Source organism: Hipposideros armiger, unplaced genomic scaffold, assembly GCF_001890085.2.
Source record: "Hipposideros armiger isolate ML-2016 unplaced genomic scaffold, ASM189008v1 scaffold_505, whole genome shotgun sequence".
Classification (NCBI taxonomy): Eukaryota; Metazoa; Chordata; class Mammalia; order Chiroptera; family Hipposideridae; genus Hipposideros; species Hipposideros armiger.
In genome coordinates, this window is record NW_017731855.1 from 935,047 (window position 1) to 947,043 (window position 11,997).

The 11,997-nt window shown below is 41.0% G+C and overlaps 1 protein-coding gene across 3 annotated transcripts in view; it reads right to left on the reverse strand.

Annotated features, from left to right (window-relative positions):
• The window catches only part of FHL1 (four and a half LIM domains 1), a 65,221-nt gene that overhangs the window by 40,583 nt on the left and 12,641 nt on the right, over nt 1-11,997 (reverse strand). The window lies entirely within an intron of this gene.

Here is an 11,997-nt window from a genome sequence, read left to right on the forward strand (position 1 = left end):
TGGTATGTATATATACAAAAGGCTTTGCTCAGTCCCATCTCTCATCACCCACACCCCAATCATACGGAACTCAACTGTTTCTAGAAGGTGGTTCCACACCCTTTCCTGCAGGTGCGGGGAGAACGAAGCATGGCACAGCTGTTCACAGAAAGGGCCCAGGTCAGACTGTCTGGGTTTGAATACTGGTCCCACATCATATTAGCTGTGCAGCCTCTCTCGGCCTCATAATGGGCACCTATCTCACAAAGAGGCTGTAAGGTGGCAAGTGGGCAGTGCATGTAACAGCACTTAACAGTGCTAAAACATAAAGGGTACTCACTGAATATCAGACATATAATGATCACTATAATTTTAACAGGTGTAGAGTAAAAATGTTATCAAATTTGGATAACGATTTCATATGCTGCCACAAACGCTTGGCACCCAATATACCCCTTAGATTCAACCCAACTTTAACTTCAAACCTGAATCCATCACACTCTAGCCTTAATATACTATTTCAGTTTACTCACCCTTCGGAATCAATTTTTTCCTGGAGATGGATTCGATACATACTGGGTTCTGCTTGAAAGAATCTGGTTCTGTGCTTAAAGACCCAGAATGGCTTCCTCCCTAAGACCCCAACCCTGCCAGTACCTTCCCTGCCTTATCGATGTATGCTTCCCACTTCTACAAGTTCAGGCTTTGAGCACCCCTACTCCACTCCGCCAGGCCCCTGCGGGGTGGCAGAGAAGAACTTGTCTTCCAAGACTGACTCTCCCTTTCAGAGAAGTCCTGGTATGTCATGCTCCCTGACACCCTCCAGAGGGCAGAAGAGGGAAAGGCCTAAAGGCTGAGCAAGCAGAGCTCTCAGGTTGGGGTCCAACTTGGGCCCAGGCCAGGGGAGTCTTTGGCTCCACAGTTCATGATTTCACCATCAAGCACTAGACCACAAAGAATGATAACAATGTACAGTGAGACTTTAACAGCTTTCGTAGCTCTGTTCCACTTTATTGTCTGTGCCAGTGTGTCTCACTGAACATTTACTTGGAACGAGGAGGATGAAGACACTCATGGCAGGTAGAGCTGTGTGTACTTTTGAGTCTGCTGTGTGTAACTGTGCCTCTGACCAGACGTAATACAAATTGTGTTGATGAGATTGCACAAGTCAAAGGATAAAAACAGAACAGCAGCCAAACACACTGGGTAAAATGTGATGACAGTGAAGTAATCCAAATAAAACCCAAACACTGTAGGGTCAGTCATGCTTCAAAATAAATCATGTTAATCTTATCCCACCCTGGCAGAATTAATAAGTAAAATTAGACAAACCATTTATATTATTCCAGAAGAAGCCAGTAGCTATGTTCTTGTGACATTTAGCATACACAATCATTCTCCTTCAGATTTAACAATAGTATGTGGTCACAGACACTGGCGACCCTATCTCTACTGTCAGCCAAGCTTAAATGATCTCCAAATCACCAATCAATTGGGTGAATTGTGTGGAAAACTAAAATCCAGAGACAGCAGCTGTTTGAATGAGCCTAAAAGACCAGTTGAATCAATGAAAATGGATGAGCCCCACAGATTCATTGTCTCCTTTAAATTCTTTGAATGTGATTGTCATGGTAACCATCCCTTAATCATGTTGTTCAGAATATTCTCTCCCACCTAAGAAACCAAAGAGCAGTGGACCCCAAATATCTTCTTAATTAGGTACACTTGTGATGGTAACAGGCAGCTGCATAGACTTCTTATTTATCCTTTTTTATTCAAATGCTTCCACTGCTATGGTAGTCAGAAACACTGGCATATACACCATTTGAAACACATTTTAAATGTTACCATAAAACACAGTAATAGATACAAATGAGATGGCCACTGGCTCATTTCTTTTAGCAGAAGAACTGATACACTGGTTCTCATTCAGCAAAATAATTTATTGGCATAAATAAATGGTTTAGATGAAAGATGCCCATTTTTAAAAATTTCAACATAATCACGATCTGCAAAATAATCAAATCTTTAACAATATCTTAAATTAATAAACAAAAAGCAAAAAGATATTACATTATAGAAATATAATAAAATCTAATTTTGTGCCCTTACATTAAAATCTAGTATAGAATATATCTGGTGATATATTCTATACTATGTCTAGAAGATCATTTACTCTACACAAGTTTCTACATTTATTTTATATGATATAATCACAATAGTCTTCACAATTTGGAAGAGAAGGGCTTATCCTTATTCGGTTTGGGAAAGATAGGTTATATATTTTTAAAGGTATCTACTAGATACACTACATGTTTAAAAAGTTGTGATCAGTCTAGATTTCCTCCTAGAATTTTACAGTTCCTTCAGAAACTAAGAAGTGCACAGCTTTACCAAAGTTATAAGAATGGTAAGCCATTTTAAAACCTTGCACTTGAATATAGATAACCCTTTAAAACACTGAATTTGCTTTTATGGGTTTCCAAACCAGTAAATAAAACGTCTTTCCTTCTGGATATGGCACAACCTATAAACTCACTAAAGCTGGAAAGATGAGCAGTGCCCCTACCATGCCTCGACTAAACACTATGGAGCACTTTTTATGGGCCATTTCTGGATGTGAATTTAAACCATTTTTGTCATAAAGGGGAGATAAAAAATAAAAATATACTTATTTTTGACTGGAGTATGAAAACATTGAGAATATTTTTGCAACAAAAGCAAAAATAAATAAGTGGGACTACATCACACTAAAAGCTTCTGCACAGCAATGGAAGCCATCAACAAAATGAAAAGGTGGGCTGGCCGGGTGGCACAGTTGATTGGCGCGTGAGCTCTGAGCAACAGGGTCCCCGGTTCGATTCCCACATGGGCCAGTGAGCTGCACCAGAGCTGAGCTGCCAACAGGTGGCAGGATGGCTCAGCTGGTGAGAGCGTGTGCTCCTAACAACAAGATTTCTGGTTCAACTCACGCATGGGATAGTGGGCTACACCCACCTGCAACTAAGATTGAACAAGGAACCTTGAGCTGAATGGCCACAAGCTGCCAATGGGCAGTCAGATGGCGACTGGACTTGGAGCTGAGCTAGCTGAGCCCTCCACAACTAAGATCAAAGGACAACAACTTGGCTGTTCCCCTTCCCCAATAAAATCTTAAAAAAAAAAAGAAAAGGCAACCTACTGAATGGGAGAAAATATTTGCAAACCATGTATCTGATAAAGGACTAATATCCAAAATATATGAAGAACTCATATGACTCAGTGGCAAAAAAAAAAAAGAAAGAAAAGTAATCAGATTTAATAAATGGGTTGAAGGTCTAAACAGACATTTTTCCAAAAAGACATACAGACGGCCAAGAGACATATGAAAAGATGTTCAACATCACTCATCATCAGGGAAATGCAAATGAAAACCACAATGAGATATCACCTCACCCATCAGGATGGCTATCATTAAAAAGACAAGAAATACCAAGTTTTGGCGAGGATGTGGAGAAGTGGGAATCCTCGTGCCCTGTTGGTGGGATTGCAAATTGGTGCAGCCACTATGGAAAATGGTTTGGCGGTTGCTCAAAAAATTAAAAATAGAACTACCATATGATCTAGCTATTCCACCTCTGGATATTTATCTGAAGAAAACGAAAACGCTACCTTGAAAAAATATATGTACCTCTATGTTCATTGAAGCATTATTTATAACAGCCAAGATATAGAAATAGCCTAAGTGTCCATCAATGGATAAATAGTATGTGGTGGACACATGCGCGTGCGCGCGTGTACGTGCACGCACACACACACACACACACAAATGTTATTCAGCCATAAAAATGAACGAAATCTTGCCATTTTCGACAACATGGATGGACTTTGAGGGCATTATGCTAAGTAAAATTAATGACCTTTCTTTTATGTGGAATCTAAAACAAAACAACAACAACAAAGTCCAAGCTCATAGATACAGAGAACAGATTGATGGTTGCCAGAGGCAGGGGATGGAGGGTGGGAAAAATGGGTGAAGGGGGTGAATGGTTTAGAAAAGACTACAGCTATTTCTCTGTGTATATTGTTGCATAGTTGTTGGCTAATGAGCTTTATGAAAATAAAGAAAAGTGAGAAAGTAAAAACTAATAAAACATTAAGAATACTTAATTTAAAAAGCCATCAATAACACAACAAAGAAAGCTAAAATTATCAGGCATTGGGAACGAATGGCAAAAATGCAAAAAAAAAAAAATCGAATGGTAAAATCCAGCTAGAAAAATGGAGCAGCAAATATTTGCTGAAGTCAAAAGGTAAAACCTTGAAATTCTTGTTCTTTGCCCTAATATTCAGTGGTATTTTTGTTTTGTTTTAAAAATACAAAGATTGATGTCCTTTCAATGACAATTACAACAGCTCCCAAATAAAACAAGTGATATAAAAAATTCACTTAATTGACTGATGGGCTTGAATTAGTCATTGCCAAGTTTACAACTTTCCCACAACTACAAGCATTCTTTCGTTAAGAGAAACAGGGTTCCCCCTCCCCCCGTCATGATGACCACGAGTAGCTTTCTGGGTGACTACAATTCTGTACTTTTATATAACTCACCGGGGAGTACCTGTTCCCCCAATTAGAACACCTAAATCAGAGCAATGGGGGACAAAAATGAGTATAGATCCATAAAACGTGACAATTCTGACAGATGCATCGAGGGAGCACAGGCTGTCCCATAAGTCTGAGAACTCCTGCACCAAAGACATTCTAATAACACTGTTCCTCACTCCCACAACCATCACCACAATCCTTTCCATTTGCCCTGCAAAAGAGCTGTCATGCTTTTTCTTCCACGTAATCTCATTTCTACAATTGTAATTTGACCCATTATCACTTCATACCCAGACTACTTCATCAGACTCAATTATGGACATGCTCCCTTCTTCATATAGCTGCCAGAATAATCTTTCAAATGTACCACCTTGAACATAGCAATCCCTTTCCCTAAGACCTTCCTCCATTGTGATCTAAAGGCCAGATTTCTAGCATGAAACTTCCGGCCTTCCAATCAGATCCGAGTCCACTTTTCACTTTCCACGTACTCAACTCTGGCTTTGGCTGACTCCATGCCTCTGAGGTTTGTCACCACTAGAGAGCAACAGGTGCTGTGGCTGATGTCACCCTTCTCTAAACCAGTGATTCCCAAATTGGCTGCACATGGGGAGCCAGAACACCTAGTGATGTCTGGGTGCCCCCCAAGTTCCCCCAGGTGAATCTAATGTGCACCCAAGTTTGAGAAGCCTTGCCCCAAATTCCTCTCGCCCCTAGTTGTCAAAGTTTAGTGGGCATCAGAATCTCCTGCGAGGGAGGGGCTTGTTAAAACAGATTGCTGGGCCCTACCCCTAGGGTTTCTGATTCAGTAGGTCTGGGGTGGGCACATGAATTGGCATTTCTAGCAAGCTCCCAGGTGGTGCCCACGGATCCAACTTTGAGAACTGCTGCTCTATAGTCATAATTAGTATAATTATATAGTGTAAACATATATAGCAGGTCCTCAAATAATGTCGTTCTTTCAATGTTGTTTCCGTATAACATTGATGAGATGCTGTAGGAACCTAACTCATTTCTATCCATTAGCCTATGGCAAAATTGGTTTCGTTTTTATGTTGTTTTGCTTAAAGTCACAGAACCTATTGACATTGTTAATTGAGGACTTACTCTACATATAATAAATAGTAACTATTACATGTGCACTTTTTTTGGCAAAAGAGAATGTACCGGGCCAGCCGAGTGGCGCGATGGTTAAGAACTGGCTTGGGACGCCAGAGGGCCCAGGTTCGGATCCCACATATGAGGGCCAGTGACACTGCCCTCTACAGCTAAGATGCTGAACAACAGCTCAACCTGGAGCTGGGCTGCCGAGAGTCACTGGCAACGGCGTAGGCTGCAGTCCCTGTGGCAGTGGGTTGCCATGGGCTACCGTATGTAGCCAGCAGCCAGCGTGAGTGGCCAGCCGCCGCAGTGAGTGGCCGTCCAGAAGCCAGCGACTGATCTGCCTCGCCCGGGAAGAGCACAATGATGGTGCCAACTTGGGCCAGTGAAGCAACGTCCTCCACAACTAGATTGAAGAACGAAACGACAGCAACTTGTCTGTTCCCCTTCCCCCAATTCCCCAGCGCTGTTCCCATCCCCCCAATTCCCCAATAAAAATCTTTAAAAAAAAAAAAGAGAATGTATCATCTTCTGGAATCTCTTCTATTATTGCCTTATACTATTACTTTAACTTTTTAACACATTTGTTTATAAACCAATTCTCAGAATGTTTTAGAGATTATGTAGTCCAATTCCCTTTTTATAAACTGAGACCCCAAGAGGGAAGTGATTTTCCCAAGGGATCAGATGGTTATTGGCAGAACTTGGGCTAAGATTCAAAACTCCCGACTCCCTCCCCTCCCCCTCAGTTCAATATCCTTTGCAGCACATCTTTAATGTATCTCTAACAGCTTCTCCAATTAGAATAGACATTCCTTGCTCGAAGAGATCACTTTTGTTTTTAATATTCCCCACGGCAGTTAGCAAGCCTCACAAAGTGCCTTGCACATAGAGTAAGCACTCAATAAACATTTGCTGATTTCATTTTATGAAGTACTCAGCCTCATACTTTATAAGCTGTGTTTAGCACGGTGCTGGCAATTGGGCAGCTCTGCTCCAATCAATTAGCCACGGGGTAAATCCTTCACATCAGCACACACATTGCCCGTATCTGCTATAGCATCAGTAATAAGCACATAAAGACAAATTATAGGGGTTTTAAAAGTAGAAGAAATGATAAGTTTATAAGGTGACACAATTCTACTTTCAAGTTATGTGTCAGAAGACATTTACAAAGTACCCTAAGTTCCATGTAAAACCTAACAAAGCAGCGCGGCAGTAAAAATATGACAGGGAGGTCTAAAGTACACTGCACTGGTAGTTGGGATACTTAGGCCAACAGTCCCCCTGTTTTTTTGGGGTGAGGCCCTCCTTGTTCCTTAACATAAAACCCACAAGTAACTGAATGAAGGGTAAAGAGGAGATGGAGGGGAAGGGAGATGAAGAGGCGCCAGAGGGCTGTGGGACGTAGCTGGGTGAGCAGCAAGGGGTCAGCGGATGTTGGCCCACATCCTGCCTTGAGTGCCATTGCTACTACACCTCCTCAGCCCTTCCAGCCACTTCTAGAATCTTCACTGGGAGGAGCATGACCGTGCTACGCTTCATGGCTGACTAAGCCTGTCTATACCTTATGATTTGATCAGCCCGATACTTTTGCCATCTCTACACTGGACATACATTGCTGTACAATCAAGTCAGCTGTAGCACTTGTTATTCATTGTGAAGGTGACCGCAGGAATGCACTGGCTGTGCCACCATTTGGTTCACCACTGGCACAGAGTAACCCGTGCTCTTGGCAACAGAACTGGAATCCCCAGCTTCCATCATAGATTGTGGCTTGAGGGAGAGTTATTCCTGTCCCCGCTCTTTCCCCTTCCCCCTGATAAAATCTGCTGCTTCCAACAGAGGTAGGGCCACATGTACAGGCTAGTCAATCAAGCAAGCAGTGAAGCCAATAAAAATGGGGAAATGTTTGTGCAATAACAGGTGTAACAATGAGTATACATCACAGAGCCATCCGTAAAAATTACTTCGGATATACAAAATAAATTTTAAGAAGTTAAATAAGTGAACTCTATACCCAACTGCTCTCTATATTAGTATGATTTTCAGGTAACTGTATGGAGTTTTCCATCCTGGGTCTAATCCCAGAACTGATGGACGCATTCGGTGAACAACCACGTCCCCAAGATAGCTCGGATTCCTTGAGTGATCACCCTCACTTATGTTCTAATTCTTGATACTTTGTCAGTTTTTCCTCTTCCAGTGACTTTAATGTTACCACCACGTTTGCTCATCTTCCTCATGTCTCAATGTCCCTCTCAGACCCAATCTCCCCCCACCCCGCACTTACTACCGCCTACCATAAAATATGCCATTTCACAGCCAACTCAAGAAAGCAACACATAACTTATAGGTGCTCATAATCATCACCCAGTTCCAATTTATAGAAACCATTTACAATAAGACCTCTAAAAATCTAATCTTCTCACACATGTTTATTGGCGACACACTGACTGCATGGAGTTTCTGGCGTTAGGTCAATGCTTCTACAAGCCCTGCAACAGCCTTTGGCCCAAAGCAATCGAACTCTGACCTGGATATTGGCTCAGAGTTGGCATGAGCTCACCAGATGTCACCGTTGCTAGTGACACCACAGGGGTCAAAAAAGGTCTTATTGGGTCATAGGGCAGGGATCTTGTCAAGTCTGGGGCTCCACTACATCTCAAAGATGGCATGATGCCCCAATGGTGGCAAAGTCCCAAGCCAATACTCACAGTAAACTGTCCAGTAACTACCGTGCAACCAGACGGTGGTTAGCAGTTCTGGGAAGCTCTTTCGGAAGCTCACACTTTCACTTTTCAGGGGGCCCAAGATACAAGTTATGTCACTCAAGGAGAAGCACTTCTCTTATATTACTAGTACTTAAAAACAAATCCTGCACTTTAATCTACAAGATCATAATAAAAAGCGCCTGTATTTCTGAATCCCAAATGTAAGAAGGTTTTTTTTCTAGATTTTTTTTTTAGCAGTTTCAGGTTTACAGAAAAATTGAGCATAAAGTACAGATTCCATATACCTCAGTGATCCCCCACCCCGTTTCCTCTATCACTGACATCTTGCATTACTGTAGTATATTTGTCACAACTGATGAGCCAATACTGATAAATTTTTATTAACTAAAGTCCATAGTTTACATTAGGGTTCACTCTTTGTATTGTGCATTCTGTACATTTTGACAAACGTTGAAGTTTTTTTGTTTGTTTGTTTGGGTTTTTTTAGCTGAGCCATCCTGCCACCTGTTGGCAGCTCAGCTCGGGCCATGAATCGAACCGGTGACCCTGTTGCTCAGAGCTCGCACTCTTGAGCGAACTCTTAACCAACTGAGCCATTCGGTCGGTCGCAAAGATTTTTGGTTTTTTTTAATCCTTACAATATATTCTGAGGAGCAATAAATCACCTTATCTCAAGACAATTTTAATTGCTTTTGCTTTGTAAAAGGAAGTTTTGGCGGGCTCTAATGTAAATCATTCATTTCTTTTTAATGATTCATAGTTTCAAAAACTGTCTATAACATAGCCCTGCAAACATATTTGACTTTGATTATCTGAAAACGAACCATTCACAACTCTCAAATCTCCAGCATGGCTCCAAACTTGAAAGGAGTCTGAAGAAATTATTGGACCACAAAACAAAGAGTAAGAATACAGCCTCCAAGATGATATCTGATAGGGGCGAATTAGTCAAGTCTGTTGACGACTCAGTCTGGAGATGTTTATAAAAAAACAGCTGTATCATGAGACAGCAGAGCCATGTAAGGGGTAGTAGGTAGCATCAGGAGACAGAAAAGACGAGGAAGAAAATCAGGGAAGGAAGACAGTAGAAATCCAAAGTGTAGATAGAGACTGGACGCAGGACAGAGCAAAAGCAATGCTGCAGCAGCTAGACATAAAAGCACAGTGACGTGAAGTTTTTTGAGGGGATGAGTGAGGAAGGGGCAAACTGCATCTATGGCCCTTAAATTGCCCAATAACTGTTTTTTCAATTGAATGTGTCAATGGGAAAGTAACATTTAGCATAGTCAAAGTTTGCTTCGCATGTAAGTACATAAAGGTGATACACCTATGCACAGAAAATTCCCTCTGAAATCTGTTTCAAATTTTTTGGAAAGCTCAAGGGATAGGGTTATTCTTGCATAATTATATACATACAAATGTATTAGCTGGAGGGGTGTGTGTGTGTGTGTGTGTGTGTGTGTGTGTGTGTATTTTTTACTTTTACTTTACAAATAAACATGAAGTAAAATTCCATTTTTTTTATTTGTCCTGTTTTTGAGGAATTTCACATCTCACTGTAACTCCTTCAGGAGAACAAATACTGCTTTTCTGTTTTATCAGAATTGTTTTTGTCTTGGCTGTAATTTCCCCTCGATCCAAGTATGTAATGAGACTGTTTAATAAGGATGCTGTACTTTACTTGCATGCAACATGCTTAAGTACTCATCTTTAGGCAATCTGGATAGTATTATTTTATTTTAAACATAGAGATGAAAATTGCATTTTGGATATAAACCTGGTCTGGCTAGAGAAGGGTCTACGAATTTTCAAATCCAAGTTTAGAAAGTGGCCCTCACACAAAAGCAGCTCAGTGGCTGCTTGGGGACATGGGCAAAGGGAAGAATGTACTGTGTAAAAGAGGCCCAAAGAAACTTGCGGGGGTGATAAAAATGTTCTACATCCTGATTGTGGCAGTGGTTTCATACATCTGGCAAAAGTCATCAAATTATATGCCTTAAGTGGATACAGTTTATTGTATGTAAACAATACTAAAAAAAACTTGATATTAAATTATCTTGATATCATTCCACAATGTATATGTATACCAAATAATCACACTGTACCCTTTAAATATATACAATTATATTTGTTAATTATTCTTGAATAAACTGGAGGAAAACGTTGATGTTAAAAAAGTGGCTCTAACAAGGGCTGACTGCTTTATCTATAGACGCAAGTATAACCTTTCGCCTCTGATTGGTTTGGATGCTTGGTTTCTTTGCATAGTGTGGTGGGATAGATGTGCTTAATTACATTGGAAAATTCCTTCCCAGTTCCTTCCTTTAAAAGAGGCAGAGCTTCTTGTGGCCTAGAAGGGAATAGTCCTAGGATCTGAAACCTTGAATTGACCCTGGCATCCGGAGATGGTAGAATCTTTGCCAAGGGACTTACAGTGGTCTCCTTAGCTTCAGAAGCTACCTGGCTAAGGACTTTATTTCATCGTTTCAAGTACTTGAAACTATAATTATTTACAGGGTATTTCTTAGAAACTGTGGGAAAAAAACTTAATTCAAATGTCTAAATCTACTACTATGGCTTGGTGATATAATTTTTTTTAAGATTTTATTGGGGAATGGGGAAGGGGAACAGCCAAGTTGTCCTTCAATCTTAGTTGTGGAGGGAGCAGCTAGCTCAGCTCCAAGTCCAGTCGCCATCCGGCTGCCCGTCAGCAGCTCACCGCCGCTCAGTTCAAGTTGCCATTTCAATCTTAGCTGCGGGTGGGCATAGCCCACCCATCCCATGTGGGAGTTGAACTGGCAACCTTGTTATGAGCACGTGCTCTCATCAGCTGAGCCATCCTGCCACCTGTTGGCAGCTCAGCTCGGGCGCAGCTCATTGGACCATGTGGGAATCAAACCGGCAACCCTGTTGCTCAGAGTTCGCGCTCTTAACCAACTGAGCCACTCGGATGGCCCTAGAATTTTTGAGACTTTATAATTCATGTGTGTGTCTGTTTATACTCTAGAGTCTCTAAGAAACCTGGGGGGCACACCTGTTACTTCAGTTCACCAGGCCACCTGAGCGTCCGCATGATTATGCCTATAGGCAGACACAAGTAATCAGCTTCACAAGCAAGAATGATGTAAAAAGCTCGATCTCGCAGAGACTCACTGAAAAACCAATCCTTAATGTCTTCCGAATAAATCACATATTTTAAGTTTGACAGGAATCAAGCAGACTTACCCACACTCTAAAACTGGAAGTGAATAACAAAACTTATTAGTTAATCGAGCATAGAAATTCAGCTCTGTATCATCCTTGTCAAAACAACCTTGATGATAAAACCTCTGCACCCTCAGCTATCATTTCCTTATTACTGAAAAATAAACATAAAACCTTGTGGATATTACAAATTCTTGTGATTAGAGTATCGATGGACCATTTTATGTCTTGGAATATATATAAGATCCAGAGAGTTTTTATGTGCGTAAATAAAATTTAAATTTTACAAGCAATAAAGTGCTAACCAAAAAGACTTATTTTGAAATGTTTTTTTTTTAACGTTTCACTGCATTAAAAAACAACAACAACAAAGTCCAAGCTCATAGATAC